At 35.9% G+C, this 19,327-nt stretch overlaps 1 protein-coding gene across 3 annotated transcripts in view; it reads right to left on the minus strand.

Annotated features, from left to right (window-relative positions):
* MGAT4C (MGAT4 family member C) overlaps positions 1-19,327 on the minus strand; it is a 480,138-nt gene that overhangs the window by 74,173 nt on the left and 386,638 nt on the right. For all 3 annotated transcript variants that reach the window (XM_009248077.3, XM_054527461.2, XM_054527462.2), the window contains one exon: positions 5,919-5,968. The gene's annotated coding sequence lies outside the window, so the exon portion shown is untranslated. The remainder of the gene's footprint in view (positions 1-5,918; positions 5,969-19,327) is intronic.

Below are 19,327 nucleotides of genomic sequence, written 5' to 3' on the forward strand. Positions count from 1 at the left end.
TGAGTCAATAAATTTGGTCTCTTTACATTTTTGCATCTCTTAGAATACTTGAATTGGGTTTTGACTTTCTCCTGAATCTTCTTTCCTGTCCATGATCTGAATTCTACTTCTGTCATTTCAGCCATTTCAGCCTTAAGAACCATTGCTGGGGAACCAGTGTGGGTCATTTTGAGGTGAGAGGACACTTTAGTTTTTTGAGTTACCAGAGTTCTTGCTCTGGTTTTTTCTCATCTGTGCGGGCTGATGTTCCTTCAATCTTAGAAGTTGCTATCCTTTGAAAGGGTTTTGTTGCTTTTATCTTCTTCGTTGCCCTTAAGGGTTTGATTGTGGTCTATGGTGGTTTCAGTTGACTGGATTTCTTTCTGGAAGATTTTAGGGGCCTTAGGTTCAGTTCAGCATTCTTGAGCTGTGTGCTCTAACTTTGAGGGAATGATCCCAGGCTCCCAGCTTTGTTCTCTGGCCCCTCAAGTTTAGGAATCTGTGGTTCTGGAGAGGCTGAGCTGTTTCCAGACTGCAGTCTGTAACAATCCCATGGATGGTGCCAGCCAAAGTGCTTTGTCTGAGTGGTGATGAAAGAATTCATGTTTGTTTGCACAGGCCAGCAGCAGTGTCAGCATGATGGGTTACATGTTCATTGGTTGGGCTGGGATGCTGGTGGGTTTGTGGCTGCCAGCTTCTGTGCACATGTTTGCTCTGTGGGCAGTAGTGTGAGGGGATGCATGCACACACATATTCTGGCAGAGGAGGGGAGGCAAGGTCCACTCGCATGTGTGCACGCTGGAAGGACAGTGGGGTGAGTGACAGTGGGCAAGTGAATGCTGGCAAAGCAGCATGGGGGAGGCTGTGGTCAGGGGAAGGGGCAAGTGAGCTGGTATGTCTTAGCAGGGGCCGATCTGCTGGAGCTCTCTGATGGTCAGGCACAGTCAGCTGTTGAAGGAGCTATGATGTGGGCCCCTGGGAAGCACCTTAGTTGTCTATCCATCACTGTGCTGCAAGTGGGCTCTGCCAGGTTGGGGCCCTGGAACAGACCTAGCTATGTTTTACCGCAGACGTTCCCACACCATACCCCCTGAGTTCAGCACAGGACAGAGTCCTGCTCCTATCAACTCTCTACACAGCTTTCCCTGCCAGCTCAAGTGTCCATGGGTGTGGTGGTATCTCAGGTTGCCAGGATTCCAGAGGTTCATGGTGAGGGCAGGTTGCTCCTCACATGTTCAATCCACCCCTTCCCCAAGAGTTGTTGGGGGCCAGGAATAAGTTGTGGTGCATGGTAGTCCCGTTCAGTGTTCCTAGCCTCCTCCTCCTTCAGCCCAGGGTCTGTGTCCTCCTTCTGTCCACCCTCAATGCCTTCCCTCTGAAGATCTGCTCATAGTGCACCAGTTTTCCCTATGTCTCAGTCACTTGGTGGCAGATGTTCCTCCTGGGTGTGTCTGGTCAGGCATCTTACTGAGACAACCTTCTTTTGTTTTTAAAATCAAAATATATAGTAATAATGGATCTTCATTCCTACATTGCAGCGATTGGCTGGACCTAAGTAAAAGCTAATACTATTTATATCAGGAAGGCTTATCCTAGTTGCCTACACTCCTCTCTCTCCACAAGTACTTCACATTTTACTGCTGAACTATGTCACTCATTTACATTACTTGCATGACTCTAGACATTTGAGGAACATGTAACATCTGATCCAGAGGAAAGGGAGCCAAGCTATACAATTTTGGTATTTCTCCTCTTAATGTGTGATTATCTTTGAGGTGGAGAGAAATGCTTTAAGCATTTTCCATTCTGTTAGAAAAAGAAAACACAAAAACAAAACCCCCAAATTTTTATCACTAAATACAGCTTTCTTAGCTTGATGTTATTAAATTTTTACTTATCTGATCTCCTACTGTCTATTTTGATAATCAGAGAACAACAACAATCTGATTTCTATATTTGTCTATGTGTAAGGAGGAAATGTGCTCAAACACGTATTTTGTTCATTTCTTGTCTCTGTAAAAGTGAATTAATGACAGCATATTCATAACATGCTTGGTGTTACTTGACTATAATGAGAGATTTTGCTGATTATTTCCACACAAAATTCCATCTCAAGTAATATTTATAATTTTTATTGTGAATTAAAAAATTAGTAATGTTAATATTGTCATCAGTATCAATTTATCATGTATGTTATTAGTGTGATCCTGTCTCTCAAGGCCTGGTTATATCCAAGGTTATGGTTTTACCTGAGCATTTGCAGTGTAGAGCCAAAACTAATGAATTTTAGGTGACAGCAGTATTACTTCTTAACATATCCCTGCAGATTTCTATAGTATCCACAATGGAGTTAAATCATTTGAAGATGAGGAAAGAAAACTTTACCTTGTTTCTGTGTTGAGAATATAAGATGCTGTGGAAGACTGATTGACACAATGTCTTGTATTGTTCATGCTTTGTATGTACCCCATTTCTGGTATGACTTTGTAACCTCTCCCATCAAGAAATGAAATCTGTTCCCCACTCATGAGTTCAAGCTGACTTTTTAATATGTTTGCACCAAAAGAATGCAGTAGAACTGACAGCCTACAATATTAAGCCTAGGACTCAAGAGTCATTTTATACTTCAACTCTCCCTTGTGAAACCCTTCCCTGACTGCCACGGAAGCAGACCAAGGCATTTTTGGTAGAGGTACAGAGTTTACATGGAGTGAGGTCCTAATCATTTTAGCCAAGATCATTCTAGAGCAGCCAGCCTTTAGACAACCCAATAGCTGACTAGAAACACATTAGTAAGCTGTGTAAGATGAGTCAAGTCCAGCCCAGATTGAATTACCAGGTTCAGTAGAATTACCCACGCAACCTATAGACTCATGGGGCAAACTGTTGTAAGCTATTAAGTCAGTAGTTTTCAAAGTGTGAATTGGGGTCTCCTGGGGATCCCAAGCAACTTTCGAGAACAACTGCAAGATCAAACCTATTTCCACAATGATACTAAGATATTATTTGTCTTAATTCTCATTCTGTCACAATACACAGTGAAGGTTTTCAAAGGCTACATGATGTTTGATATCAAAATAGAGTGGATACAGTAGCAGGTACGACACTCCAGCAGTCTTCTATAGAGTTTTCTATTAAATCATACATGAAAGAGATTAGCGAAAATACAAAGCACTGCTAAACTTCTCATTAATTTTTGTTTCATTCAAAAAATGCAGTTATTTTTCATAAAAATATACTATTTCTCTTACAGATAATCGGTTTATTCTTAGTGGTAGAGAAAATAAATATTTTAAAATTTATATTTTAGTTTACAATAAAGCAAATATTAATAGATGAAAATCCCCAAAACAAAGCCCTTTGGAGTCCTTAATAATTCTCAAGAAACTGATTTTCTGAAAGCAAAATGTTTAGGAATTGCTGCACTTTTTTTCTGCAACATTTCTTTATTCTGGGCATAGCAGTTGTTTATAAAGAGAAATCACTATAATTTTTTCTTCGTGACTGTCCACAAAATGTTAAGAATCGAGTATTAGCATCTTTAGAAATCAAAAACACTTACTTTTCTGCTTCAAGCGTGCATATTGAATCTATCTAACCAGAGTAAACTTACTGATGAAAAAACAATTACAATAAAATTACATACACACACGTGTACGTACATTATAAGAATCTTTCATTTTGCGAGAAAGAAAAAATTCTACAAATACTAAGATAATAATAAAAGCAGAAACCCTGAGAGGTGATGTAATCACTAAAGCCAGCTTCCTGTGTGAAAATTCCTACCAAACCTTAGAATGTTTGAGATTACATTTTGACTGCTTCGTGATGAAGAGAATGCAGGAGATAAACCTTGTGGCCCACCCATAGTGGAAAGTATGATAAAAAACGCTCTCCCTCATAAAATGAGAAACAAACCTCACGGCGAAAAAGGGTCTGAAAAGAAATATTCATTCCTGAGTGCTGCCTGGAGAAAATAAAACCAAAACTAAGAACTTATCCTTATTAAAGATCTGAGATCTGAATGAATTCATGCTATTTGTTTGCTCAAAAACCGAAAGCAAAGCAGTTAGTATAAAATTGGTCTTGGGTTGATATTGCCCCTTAGCGATTGGCAGGAGCAAAAAATTTAACAGTAGAACTTCAAGTCTTGCCTCAAAGAATTTTCATAAATAACATTTTATGTGTGTGCAATCATAGTTAAAACAACAGCAAAAACACACACATGGAAAATAATATTCCATGAGTGAAACTGATCATGAACAATGCAGAATATAAATAGAGTCACAAATAAAATAGAAACTTGCATTGAACATAAGAACAAGAAAAAAAAGATGACTAAATTTTTAAAAGACTCAAACAGAATTTCTTAACACAAATGGAATACTCTGTCACCATAAAGAAGAACAAAATCACGTCCTTTGCAGCAACATGGATGCTGCTGGAGGCCATTATCCTAAATGAATTAACAAAGGAACAGAAAACCAAATACTCTGTGTTTTCAGTTATAAGTGGGGGCTAAACACTGAGCACACACGGACATAAAGATATTAGCAACAGACACCAGGGACTACTAGAGCAGAGAGTGTGGGAGGGAGGGAGTGAGGGTTGAAAAACTACTAAATCGGGTACTATGCTTGCTACCTGAGTGAATGTGATCATTCATATACCAAACAGCAGTGACACACAGTTCACCCATGTAACAGACCTGCACATGTAACTCATGAACCTAAAGTCATATTTGAAAAAATACTAATAAAAATTAGAATATTAAAAAAGATTAAATGAAAATATATCAGCAATGCAGATAAAATCAGTGAACTGGATATAGATTCAAAGTAATAAATAATGAAATGATGTGAAAAAAGGAAGAGATATGGAAAATAAATAAATGGAAGATATTACATTAAAGGAGATGCTGACTGAGGAGTTCCAGAATTGCTGGAAACATCTATTGACAGTTTCAAGAAGGCTAACAAATCTAAAGTGGGATACATAATATATCCAGTCACATCACAAGCAGTTTTAGATCACTAAAGATTAAGAGAAGAGTTTAAAAGCAGCAAGAAGAAATGCAAATTACCCAAACAGGTGTAACAACTGTCTGAGTTCTTACAATGAAAACAATTGAGTTTTCATTAATAAATGGAATCCAGGAAGCAATATAATAAACTATTCAGTGGTGCAAGCAAAATTACTGACCATCTAGATTCACAATGGGGGAAATTATTTTTCATGAGTAAGGGTAAAATAAAAATACTTTCAGACAAAGAAAACTTGACAATTCTTTACTAAAGGAAATGATAAAGTATATACTTTTAGCAGATAGATAAGGTGTAAAGTCTGATAAGAAATGGTGGGAAAAAGTAGTAAATGTGTGAGTAAATCTCATATAATTAACTTATAATACAATAATAAAAATTGCTAACTCCTGGAATAATAAAGAAGATAGAGCAAAACTACTCATTAACACAACAATCTGGAGGGCTTATGAGAATTGTAAGATTCTAATATTTTTGTATTTTAGGAGAAAGTTACTAATATTAATTAATATCCTCTCTGTGTGTGTGCCTGTGTGTGTATGTGTGTACCTGCACAAGTGTGTGCACTCTCTGAGAGATGCCTTAATTGTATTAGTTGTATTAGAATGTTTTGCTGTTGTTCTCTAACTTGATTTTCTTATATGGTTAACACATTTCCAAGTTTTAATCAAAGTATCAAGTTACATGGCTTGTACTCAGAAATGTTCAAGAAATGTTGCTTAGAGTTTATCATGAAAACAACACTATTGAAGAAATAACATAAAATTGATGAGAACATATTTTCAATTTAGGCATGTTAGCTACTCCAGGACAATTTTACTTATTAAATATTTTTGATAATACATTAAAAAAAGTGTAGTACCTTAGAATACTACCATGAATGACATAGAATCTCACCTTAAGGAAGACGCTGTCATAATCTGTGCTGTACAGAAACCGTTGATACCCTGGAAAAAAGAAAGTCTAATATTACTAATACAACCCACTGGTTTCTTGCTGATAAAAGTAAAATAAAAAGTATTCTCTGTAATAACTTGCCATTTTCCATCTAACTGCATTATGATCATATTTATAAAATCTTTCTAAATTGACAGAAAAATATAGACCAAACATTTTAACATAATTTATCTGTGTATGCACATCACAGAATAGACATACCTTTGTATTAAGTTAAATTTTTCATTTGAAGTATCAAATTAAATATTTGAATTATATATAACACAATATAAAGATACACACATATAAGTCTCTTTTAATATTATTATTGACGTCTGTGTTAGTAAATAAATATATTTTATAATATTCCACTTAAGCATAAAGTTATTTTCCTTAAGAAAGTACTTCAGTTCGTATCACTGAACTTCACTTCACCAAAAAGGTGCACAGGCTAGTATGTTACACATTTATCCATGTTATTGATTTTTCCATCATATATAAAAGGTTACAACATTCAAGAGATTGTTCCTGTTACAACAGTATAAATTCATTGCCTGGAACACAGTTTGCTGTTGAATGTCTGCCAGACTGTGTTAACAAGCGTATTCAGAAGAAAACTGTGAAGGTATAAAACAATAAATAAGCGAATAAAATTCTCTAAAGATAACATGCCTTTAAAATTATGTGTATTTTCTTTAAGCAAAGGTAGTTTGAGAAAATATATTCTTATTTTGTATTGTCTTTTACCACTATACATAAACATATATTTATATTTTTAAAAACTCAGTGCTACTTTGGGCTATTTAAGTAACTCTGAGTAGAACCAATTATGCTGTTTTTCAAAGTTTGGTGTTATGTAAACATTATTCTTTCAGACAAGAGTCAACTGTGAACATTTATATACTCTTGAGGCACAGATTCCTCCAGCTCTCCTGATATCTCCATCAGTATTTCTCTCTCTACTTAAATGTGCCATGGTCAGCTTCTGTGGTCAACAACACCTCCACTGGCATTTCCACATCTTTCCTCTTTGTCTTCTTCCGTAGCTTCCACAGACAGCAAGAATAGTTGCAACTGGAGACTGACAGTTTGAAACAGTAGTAGGTATTTTGGGATTCTCATGTCACATAAACTCATTTTTTTAACATGAAGTTATCTTCACAGCCAATTAGTTATATCACAGAACAGAGGCTAGGACCTAAAACCAGATTTCATTCATTGGCATGGAGCAGAAAGAAAGCAGAACTTAAAGAGACCCAACTATAGATCCCAAGAAATTTGTTATTCAGAAGGCTGTAGCAACAATCGGTTGAATCCCATGCAAGCATTGTGTATTTGGTCACAGCAAGGTGTTTGGTTTATGGAGTTTATGTTTTCAATATTATACATTTGAAACATCAATGAAGAGAATCTAAACATTAGAGGTGATCATCAGATGATCAGGCAACCAGGAAAAACAGCATTGGTTTTGAAAATATTATAACAATGTTCATGGCCAGAAGTCTTGTAATGGGTCTTTTGACTCTACTTACTAGTGATGTGCCTTTAAATATAACTCAGGATACATTTTAACAGCATCTGGTTTTTTACAACTAGTTCATGAATTTTGTGAAAGACTGATGAACAAAATGGAATTGCTTATTTATCTTTGTATGGCTATCATCAACTAGAAACTTTAACACACTGTAGGTACAGGACCTTAGAATCCCATTAGTGATTTATGAAGTTTATATTTGGCTGATAATTTCTCATAGACACTGATGAAAAATACCATGTACCTGAGAAGAGATATATATTAAGCCAGATATTCAATTAAATAAAAAGTAATTAAGCAAAGATAATTTCATCTGGTTAAATTAAATTATATATTAATTTTTGTAAATATTTTGTTATCAAATCAAAATAATTATAAGAATGTGTTCTATTTAGGTAGAAAAAGAGTATGAATGAAAAAGAATATTTTAGTTTTCTAATTATTAATATTTAACAAATTAGGTGGTATCTTCAATGTGAATAATAGAATTATATTAGATACATAGTATTAGATAGTACTATATATCTAATTAGTATTAGATAGAATTATAATAGATATAATTTAGTTGATTTTGGATCCATTTTTGTGTGACTGTCTCCTTTCTGAAGCATTATTGTTAAAATGGTTAGTTTTTTGTACTATTACTCTATAGCATGATGAAAAATATTTTGAGTCATGTTGCAAATAATTGTGCTAGCATAAAATATTTCAGAGTTTTTAAAACAATTGGAGATATATTTCATATAGAATTTTCTATAAATTGGCTAATAGAAGTATTTTATTATTTTCAAGAAATTTCTAATATTCAAATATCTCATAGATACTTAAATATATGTTCCTAAATATATGTAATATAATACAATGAATCAGGTTGCCATAAGATAATTATACATTTCTATCATTTTTAGATTTTATAATGTAAACTTTGTTTCTGTGTAAAGTGAAAATACGTTTAAAATATTTCAGATTAATGGTAATTGATTTGCTGCCTCAAAAAGAGGGCCCAAAATTTTTTCCTTAAAGAAAAAGAAAGGTAAGTGACCAAGCCTTCTACAAAGATAGTAACCTAAAAATTATTGTTGATTCGTAATGGTTATAGAAAAGTTTTCAACATAACAAAACCTGACAAGTGAAAGTGAAATTCTACATTAATATATATATTTTGAATACACATACAATGAATTTCTAATTTTGAGATAAACAATTTCAATCATATAAATGTCTGGTATTGCTAAATTGTATGTTCAATTAAATAATAAGAAATGCATACTTCCTGTATTATTCTCATAAAAGCAGTTTCCTTCATGAGCACATTAACAGCTTCAAGAATTAAACTGACCACACTACATCACTCAGCAAAATGTATTGCAGATTGGGAACACAAAACATGAAAGAAAATGAAAGACAGAAAGATAACATTTCCCTCAAATCTATACTCATCTGAATCTTAAATCATGTATTATTTTCCCTTTATATAATTCTTGATGGGAATCTTACAGAAAAAAATGGGTTAAACTGATAGTTCTTCACTGTCAAGAGAAACCTATGGTCAGGGATATATATAATTCCCAGAGCTTTCATCATTAATATTTTATGAGTCTTGCTGATCTGTCCCATCTGGAAGAAAAATTTATCTTTCATCTGTGCAAGCGGTGCCTGCCGAGTAATAGATTTCATCTCTATAAGCAGAGTGGTGAAATGCAAACGGCAGCAAAGGTACTAGGAGGCAAAGTGTTCACTTTATTTCTTTTACTGGAGTCTGGCTGCACTTTATTGGAGTTGCAGAGTCAGCCAAGCAAAGCGGAAGATCTTTGGGGAAGTACGAGTGTCAATTCCTTGCCAATATGCCTCAGCCTACACATGTGAATGCCCATGTGTTCAATCTGACTTTTAAATGAGGTGATTTGCCACAATGACTTTTTTTTAACATAAATATATACAAGAAGCTTTGGTGACTGGAACATTGGAAAACCATTAGCTGAGTATTTGTCTTTTTGTGTGTGTGTGTGTAGATGAGGTGACTAAGAGACAAATTAATAATTTTTGGACACTTCTAACTTAAAAGGCAGGATGTTCTGTCCCTTGGTTGGGCATGACTTGCCTTAGCTGAACTAAGAATTTTGTGTAGGCTCATCTATGACACTGGAGCTGAGTATCCCCTGGGCAGTATTCAAACACAGAAAAGCAAGCAGAGAAAGTGTTCTAAGACCCCCCTTTCAAAGACATAAACACAGGGCACAATCTCTATAATATTGGTCTGGACAATGACTTTTTGGGGGAGATTAAGACCCCAAAAGCATAGAAAACCAAAACAAAAAATAGACAAATGGGATTATATCAAATTAGAAAGCTCTAAACAGCAAGAGAAACAATGGATAAAGCAAAAAGATAGCCTGCAAAATGGCAAAAAAATTGTAACCATGTATCTCCTAAATTAGTATTCTATATGTATAAGGAACTCAAACAAACTATTAGCAAGAAAACAAATGGCCCAATTAAAAATGGGCCAAGGACAGGAATAAACATTTCTCAAAAGAAAACATAAAATGACCAACAGGTATAGACATAAAAAATGCTCAGCTTCACTCATTACCAGAGAAATGCAAGTAAAATTCATGATGAGTTATCACCTGACCCCTGTTAGAATGGCTATTATAAAAAAAGGTGAAAAATAAGTGTTGGGGAGGATATGGAGAAAAAGGGAACACCATGTACACTGATGGTGGGGATGTAAATTAGTAGGGCCGCTATGGAAAACAGTATGATAGTTTATCAAAAATTAAAAAAAAGAACTACCTTATAATCTAGCCATCCCTCTACTGGATATATAATCAAATGAAATGAAATCAGTATGTCAAAGCGATACCTGCACTCCCATGTTTATTGCAGCACTCTTCATAATAGCCAAGATATGGAGTCAACCCAAGTGTCCAGCAATAGATAAATGGATAAAGAAAAACTATTCAGTCTTAAAAACAAGGGAATCCTGTAATTTGCCACATCATGGATGAACCCAGAGGATATTGTGCTAAGTGAATTAAACCAAGCACAAAGAGACAGATATCACATGTTCTCACTAGCATGTGGGAGTTATTATAAAAAAGCTGAACTCATAAAAGTAAAGGAGAGTAGGATAGTAGTTACCACGGGCAGGAATGGAGGTGTGGAGATAGAAAGATGTTCTTTGAAGGTTATACAATTTCAGTTAGATAGGAGAAATAAGTTCAAGAGATGTACTGTACAACACAGTGACTATAGTTAATAACAGCATATTGTATACTTGAAAATTGTTAAGACTGTAAAATGATAAGCATGTGAAGTAATGCATATGTTAATTAGCTCAATGTGGCCATTTCACAATGTATATACATTTTAAAACATCATGTTTTGCAAGATAAATATATCCATTGTTTATAATTAAAAATAATGAATAAATTAGCTTAAAAAAAACAAAATAAAACAATGACAACAAAAGCCAGAAACACAGTGGGTTTCTGTCTATTAGGTTTATCTAGTTCATAGGTCCACCATGAGTGAAGTGTGGGTCTCTCATTTGGATGAAAATAATTTCTGGAGAAATGTATTTAGTGCATAATCAGAAAAAACATCTTGGTTTTAAAGGAGAATTTTCCTTCACTAAAGAATCTAGAATTTAAAACTCCTTGAAACGGTTTCTCTTTTCTTCAGCAAACTTATTTCAATTTTTAATGAAATATTAAGGAGTGTGATTATTTAACATCTTTCTGATCTTTTAGAACATAAGACCCTTTCTATTTTGTGCAAAATTGTATCCCCAGAGTCTTGCACACTGTTGACAAGCAGTAAATATTCAGTAAGTTTTTGTTGAAAGATTTGCATATTTTTCATTTTTATCAGTAGCTTCCAACACATTCTAACATAATAAGCCTCAACAAGGCTTGGGGTAAGAGTGATGATTTATTCAAACTACAGCTACTAATCATAAATTTACATAAAGCACTGTGTTAGAAATTGAGTGATACTAAAATGCCTAAGATTAATTTCTGGGCTTCAGAGAGTTAACCGTCTATTTGAGGGAATAAGATATATGTGTAAAAATAATGCCAAATGTGAAATATTAAGTGACTAGAGAATATATGAGTTGAAATTGTACATTAGACAAAAGAAACAAAAGGACATTCCTGATAAGGAGAACCACATGAGTAAATACATTAATATCAAAAGTCTCTAAACCATAAATCATATAAGTGATGTTGAGGATGATGGAGTTTAGAATGACTGACAAAAGAACACTATCCCTGTCTACAAGAATTATCTAATCCCTGGTCTTTAATTGATTTGTCTATTTACTCTTTGTCACAGAAAAGCATGTGATTTCCATGTATGGAAAGGATCAACACCGAATACTCATGTTAATATAATATTACCACAAACATATAAGGATTTTTTTTTTCTGACACTCAACTGGCAGCTGGGTGCTTCAAACTTTTTAAATCTTTACCATCCTAAAATGGGTGAGGGTAAAGGGAGAATAGTATCTTGTTTTCATTTGATCTTTACTTATGATTCAAGTATCTTTTCACATCTTCATTCTCTCTTTCAGCCTCAGCTCTTTTTTCATTCCCCTGTTATCCAGTTCATTTGCCTGACTCCTTGGCATCAGCTTCCAGGCTATGCAATCACAAGTGGAGCAGATAGTCATTTTCAGAGAAAAGTAGCCATTCATTGATACTCTCTAGCTAAGTAAAATAGTTGCTAGTTGTTACTCTTCAATGGCTTGACTATACCACTAGTTCCAACAAGTTAAAACAAAATTATTCCAGGCATTCTTCTGGATAATTTTAATGCGTTCTGTACTCACTAAAGCCTTTATTTTGCCATTAACTTGTTAGCTCTATTATTAGCTAAATTTTATGTCAGTTTGAAAAAACTATTATTTGAGCTTAAAAAGCATGCAGTATGTGAAATGAATGATCTATTTATTTTTATTTTTTAATTATACTTTACATTCTAGGGTACATGTGCACAACCTGCAGGTTTGTTACATATGTATACATGTGCCATGTTGGTTTGCTGCACCCATTAACTTGTCATGTACGTTAGGCATTTGTCCTAATGCTATCCCTCCTCCAGCCCTCCACCCCCTGACAGGCCCCAGTGTGTGATATTCCCCGCCCTGTGTCCACGTGTTCTCATTGTTCAATTCCCACCTATGAGTGAGAACATGCGGTGTTTGGTTTTCTGTTCTTGTGGTAGTTTGCTCAGAATGATGGTTTCCAGCTGCATCTATGTCCCTGCAAAGCACATGAACTCATCCTTTTTTATGGCTGCATAGTATTCCACGGTGTATACATGCCACATTTTCTTAATCCAGTCTATCATTGATGGACATTTGGGTTGGTTCCAGGTCTTTGCCACTGTGAATAGTGTGCCGCAATAAACATATGTGTGCATGTGTCTTTATAGTAGCATTATTTATAATCCTTTGGGTATATACCCAGTAATAGGATCGCTGGATCAAATGGTATTTCTAGTTCTAGATCCTCGAGGAATGGCCACACTGTCTTCCACAATGGTTGAACTAATTTACACTCCCAACAGTGTAAAAGCATTCCTATTTCTCCACATCCTCTCCAGCATCTGTTGTTTCCTAACTTTTTAATGAATGAATGATCTATTTAAAGTGATACAATAAAAATGTAAAGTTAAGTAGGAAAGTAAACATCCTAATATTGGAGAAAATATTTCTGTATTTCCTCGATTTTAAAATCAAAGTAATTTTTTCTAAAGCTAATATCAAACTAGTTGAACTTATATTATTTTTATTAAAAAAATTTCTTTTATATCCTTTAGACCTCAAAATTTTTGAAATTTTCAGATTCCATAATAATGTATTTCTAAAATTATGTAAACTCTTTTACTAATTATAATTATTTTCTTTTTTAGAGACAGTGTCTAGCTCTGTGGTTCAGGCTGGAGCGCACTGGCACAATCATGGCTCACTGCATCCTCAAATTCCTGGGCTGTCATAGTATCTACCATTTTGGTCTTTTCAGTACATTTCTATCCAATTATGTAAGTGAATGAAAATCTGCTGCCAAAAGGGAATTCTGGTCAGATCCCTCTTGTTTCTGATTCCTTTATTGGTTTTCTCATTGTTTGAATAAATACATTTCTTAGCCATATATTTTACTCCCACCAATAGTTCTATCCTGCAACTACACTGAACTACCTGCCATTTTCCAAACACATTTCATGTGAGCTTTCATGCTTCAGTGACTTTGAACATATATTCCATTTTCCTAGACAATGCTTTGATTAACTGTCACCTCTGCAGGAATGGCTGTGACCCCTATAGCAATATTGGTCTCTCTCTCTTCTTGGGACTACAATTAGAGGACTAAGTCCATCTTAGTGCAATCTTTGTGTGAATGCCAGTATCTACCCAATGCTGTAACCTCAAGGGCAGAAATCATAGCATGCCATTTTTGTGTTTGGAATACAGTAGATCTTCAATAATTGTTTGCTAAATGACTAGCATAATAAATTCATATAACATTTTCCCACTAATTGGAGCTTTTAAGGGAAATACTTTAATTCAGCAAGATTTCTATAGCAGACAGAACTTTGACTTCTATACACTGCTATTTAAGAAACTAATTTTGATTTGGCAGTTGTTTCTGGATGTCTCAAATAACATATTATTATAGATTTACTTAAATGTAAAGGCTTTTTAAATCTAGATTTTAACCTACATTGCCACACTTCTTGGCTTAATGATTAAATAAACTTTTGCTTAGATTTTTATAAGAGAAAAGAGACAGTAAATAAAATGTACATTTAATTAACACAGTGAATACTTTTTGTATCTACATATTTCAGTTGTTAATGGTATTTCATGACCTAAATTGGCCAGAAAACTGTAATATTATTTTATAACACTCATGCATATAAACACTATAATAAATCTGCTAGAAAGAGATAATGCAATCAAATTAAAAAGCCTCACCAGAAAGATGACAGTTTTCTTTCTGGTCATTTCTTTGAGTAGTTGTGTAAGTGGTATAAATCTCCAAAAATCTATAAAATATTTTACAGTCTGCCAAATAAAATGTTCAAATTCCTCTCATGACTTCTTTCAGCAAGAAAAATGAACTCAATATTATGCTAATAGTAAAAAATGTTTCCCTAGTAGTTTATATAATATTCAAAGAAGCTTATAGTTAATTATGCCTTACAATTTACAGTTCTTTAAAATTGGGAAATGCTTTAAGCATATTATTGTCATCGACTCATACAATAGTCTTATGAAGCAAGTATAACAATTTGTGATATTAACTTTATCTTTTTTATTGAGAAATGAAATCCTAAAAGATTTGGTAACTTATCCAAGGCAACATATATATGTCTTCTAGGTTTGAAATGAAATTAATTCATGGTATATAGTGTAGAAAAATGTCTTTCTCTCTTTTGTTGACATGGTGTTTCTATGATTTTAGTAAAAAAGTAAGAGTCAATTCAACTCCAACAACACATGCTTGAACATCTAATTTATTATTTTATCTGTCTTTTAGATGTAAAAATTCTTGTTTTTTTCAAGTTTTACCCTCAAATTCTCCCAAATTCCAATCTTACTAATCAATGGTCTTACATGTATACAAAGCATTTACAAAGATATGCACATTTTTTTAGGAATATAAGTAGATTTAAAGAATATAACATTTTACACCAACATCTTATTTAATTCATATGCCACAACGTTCCATATACCTGAAAGATCTAACATGTTTTTTGTTTTTTATTTGTTTGTTTTGTTTTTCAGAACAGAGTCTCACTTTGTCTCCTAGGCTGGTCTTCAGTGGCATAATTTCAGCTTACTGCAACCTCCACCTCCCAGGTTCAGGCAATTCTTGTGTGCCTTGGCCAACCGAGTAGCTGTGATTACAGGTTCCTGCTACCACACTTGACTAATTTTTGTATTTTTAGTAGAGATGGGGTTTCTCCATGTTGGCCAGTCTTGAATTCCTGACCTCAAGTGATCCACCTGCCTCTGCCTCCCAAAGTGCTGGGATTACAGGCATGAGGCCACCACACCCAGCCTTAACATGTCTTCTTAATGTTCACACTAACCCTTTCTTCATCATTTATTCATCTCTTTGTTTTAATATTTGATTATCCCTTTGTTGTTTTCTTCTCCTCTCCGAAGAAACCATAGTTCTCTGCAGAAGCTGGGCTCAGACCAGTGTTTCCAGTTTCCTTTCTGCTGGTTGGAAACTGACCTGTCTTCTGCGTTCTCTGTGAGATACAGGTAGCCTAGGCTACCCCTTTTCTCCCTTTTGGAAGATACATCCCTGCTATCAGGGAAAACTAAGGATATTTAAAGCCTCAATCTGAAGTGGCTTGTATAGTTGACAGAGGCTACATAGGTTGTAGTAGGCAGATATTTTAGCACCTATGTAGTAGGCTACATAGGTTGAAGTGGGAAATTCAATGTAGCTGATTACAAGGAGCTAAAGTGAGAAGGGTTCTGTCCCTTTGGTTCTTGCTCCTTTCACTTGCTCCTTCCTCTCTATCGAGAACACCAGAGCAGCAGCCCCTAACACAGGACTCTAACACTGTGTAAGATAAGTTTTCAACCCCACACTGTCTACCTTAAAATACAAGTCAGCACACTGAAACTAACCAGAGGAATAAGAGACAAAGATCTTATACAGAATGAGAACGGGAATAAGGCAGAAAGATTAAGAAAAGACACAAAGCATTTTCTTTCAAGACTTTTTCTCTTTTGTTATTTCTTGGAGGGAGAGAGGGAAACATGCAAATATGGCTATCTACTATGAATAATTTAGTTAGGTATAATATGAATGAGGACTAGAACTTCAGTTTTTCCAAAAAAAGTGAAGAACTTGGGGTATGACAGATCTATTTGTAGGTCAAGGACTCTACTAAGCTTTCTGACACACAAAGGTAGGCCCCTAGGTAGACTGACCTCTTCTAAATTGTCACTTCATTGAAAGGATAAAGAATTGTTTTTCAATTATAGAATTTTCTGAGGCCTCCAAGTATTTTTTGTTTATTTACGTAAACAATAAAAGTATTTAGGAAAAGTTCAAGCAACTTTTACATTGTTTTATAAAGAGTTAGGAAAAGAATGGCTTCCACAGTTTAAAATATATCTAGTTGTTTAATTATGCAAAATGCCTGCTATAGCTTATGTTTATGGCTGGCTATTTAGTCGTATCATGATACAATACTTGCAATAAAATACAACCTAAGGGGTCTAATAAAGTAGAAATAATTAATTCATACAATCCTAATTAATCAATAATATTTAATTATAAAATTATATCTTAGGAATTAAAATTTTATGAACCCTCGCATTGAGCAAATGTGTATAATCTTTCAATTTGTAGCTGTTAAAATCTAAGAGAGATAGCACAAAATGACTGAAGAAAATAAATAGAAACATTTATTGCTTAGATTCTGTATCTTCAGAGGAAAATTTATCTGTAGAATTCAGCCCAAAAGTGGACTCATTTCTTTTTTCAGGAATTAGTTGTAAGGAGTGAAATCCTTGGTTTGAAGAAAGATCATAAGAAAATCCCATGGTAGGCAGACATTTCTTGGTGCTCCTGGGGGACTGAGCTGGCCAGGAAAATTCCATTCTGGAAACTAATAGGGGAAATTTCATATGCTTCTTGGGGGAAGATGTAGGGAGGAAGGAAATCCTGTGCCCATCATTTCACCCAGTTTTTTCATCCCCAATATGGGCTTTCAACTTCGTGACAGAGTAGAGGAAGAAAGCCTTGGTCAGGTGCTTCACTTTCAAGAAAAGAGACAGATACTGTCTCTGGTGGCTGAATGGGAACAGCTCTGGTCTACAGCAACTAGCAAGATCGACTCAGAAGGTGGGTTATTTCTGCATTTCCAACTGAGGTACTTGGTTCATCTTATTGGGCTGGTTGGACAGTGGATGCAGCCCAAGGAGGGCAAGCCGAAGCAGGGTGGGGCATCGCCTCACCTGGGAAGTGCAAGGGGTTGGGAAATTCTCTCTCCTACCCAAGGGAAGCCGTGAGGGACTGTGCCTTGAGGAACGGTGCACTCCAGCCCAGATACTGTGATTTTCCCATGATTTTCACAACCTGCGGACCAGGAGATTCCCTTGGTGCCTATGCCACCAGTGCCCTGGGTTTCAAGCACAAAACTCGGCGGCAGTTTGGGTAGACACCGAGGTAACTGCAGGAGTTTTTTTTGTTTTTTTTGTTTTTTTTGTTTTTCCATGCCCCAATGGTGCCTGGAATACAAGCTAGAAAGAATTGTTCACTCCCTTGGAAAGGGGGCTGAAGTCAGGGAGCCAAGTGGACTGGCTTAGCAGGTCTCACCCCCATGGAGCCCAGCAAGCTAAGATCCACTGGCTTGAAATTCTCGCTGCCAGCACAGTGGTCTGAGGTCGACCTGGGATGCTCGAGCTTGGTGAGGGGAGGGGCGTCCGCCATTACTGAGGCTTGAGTAGGCAGTTTTACCCTCACAGAGTAAACAAAGTCGTCAGGAAGTTTGAACCGGGTGAAGCCCACCACAGCTCAGCAAGTCCACTGTGTTCAGACTGCTTCTCTAGATTTGTCCTCTCTGGGCAGGGCATCTCTGAAAAAAAGGCAGCAGCCTCAGTCAGGGACCTATAGATAAAACCCCCACCTCCCTGGGACAGAGCACCCCGGGGAAGGGGCGGCTGTGGGCACAGCGTCAGCAGACTTAAACTTCCCTGCCTGACAGCTCTGAAGAGAGCAGTGGCTCTCCCAGCACAGCACTCCAGCTCTGCTAAGGAACAGATGGCCTCGTCAAGTGGGTCCCTGACCCCCATGTATCCTGACTGGGAGACACCACCCAGTAGAGGCCAACAGACACCTCATATAGTAGAGCTCTGGCTGGCATCTGGCAGGTGCCCCTCTGTGAGGAAGCTTCCAGAGAAAGTAACAGGCAGCAATCTTTGCTATTCTGCAGCCACTGCTGGTGATACCCAGGCAAACATGGTCTGGAGTGGACCTCCAGCAAACTCCAGCAGACCTGCAGCAGAGGGTCCTGACTGTTAGAAGGAAAACTAACAAACAGAAAGGGATAGCATCAAGATCAAATATATCAAAGATCAAAAGTAGATAAATCTACGAAGACGAGGAGAAACCAGTGCAAAAAGGCTGAAAATTCCAGAAACCAGAATGCCTCTTCTCCTCCAAAGGATCACAGCTCCTCACCAGCAAGGGAACAAAACTGGACAGAGAAGGAGTTTGACGAATTGACAGAAGTAGGCTTCAGAAGATGGGTAATAACAAACTCCTGCAAGCTAAAGGAGCATGTTCTAACCCAATGCAAGGAAGCTAAGAACCTTGAAAAAAGGTTAGATGAATTGCTAACTAGAATAACCAGTTTAAAGAACATAAATTACCTGATGGAGCTGAAAACACAGCACGAGAACTTCATGAAGCATACACAAGTATCAATAGCCGAATTGATTAAGCAGAAGGAAGGATATCAGAGATTGAAGATCAACTCAATAAAATAAAGTGAGAAGACAAGTTTGGAGAAAAAATAATGAAAAAGAACAAACAAAGCCTTGAAGAAATATGGGACTAGGTGAAAAGACCAAATCTACATTTGATCAGTATACTTGAAAGTGACAGGGAGAATGGAACCAAGTTGGAAAACACTCTTCAGAATATTATCCAGGAGAACTTCCCCAACCTAGCAAGACAGGCCAACACTCAAAATCCAGAAAATAGATAGAACACCACAATGATACTCTTCAAGAAGAGCAACCCCAAGACACATAATCGTCAAATTCACCAAGGTTGAAATGAAGGAAAAA

The sequence above is a fragment of the Pongo abelii genome, chromosome 10 (assembly GCF_028885655.2).
Source record: "Pongo abelii isolate AG06213 chromosome 10, NHGRI_mPonAbe1-v2.0_pri, whole genome shotgun sequence".
In the NCBI taxonomy this organism is placed as follows: domain Eukaryota; kingdom Metazoa; phylum Chordata; class Mammalia; order Primates; family Hominidae; genus Pongo; species Pongo abelii.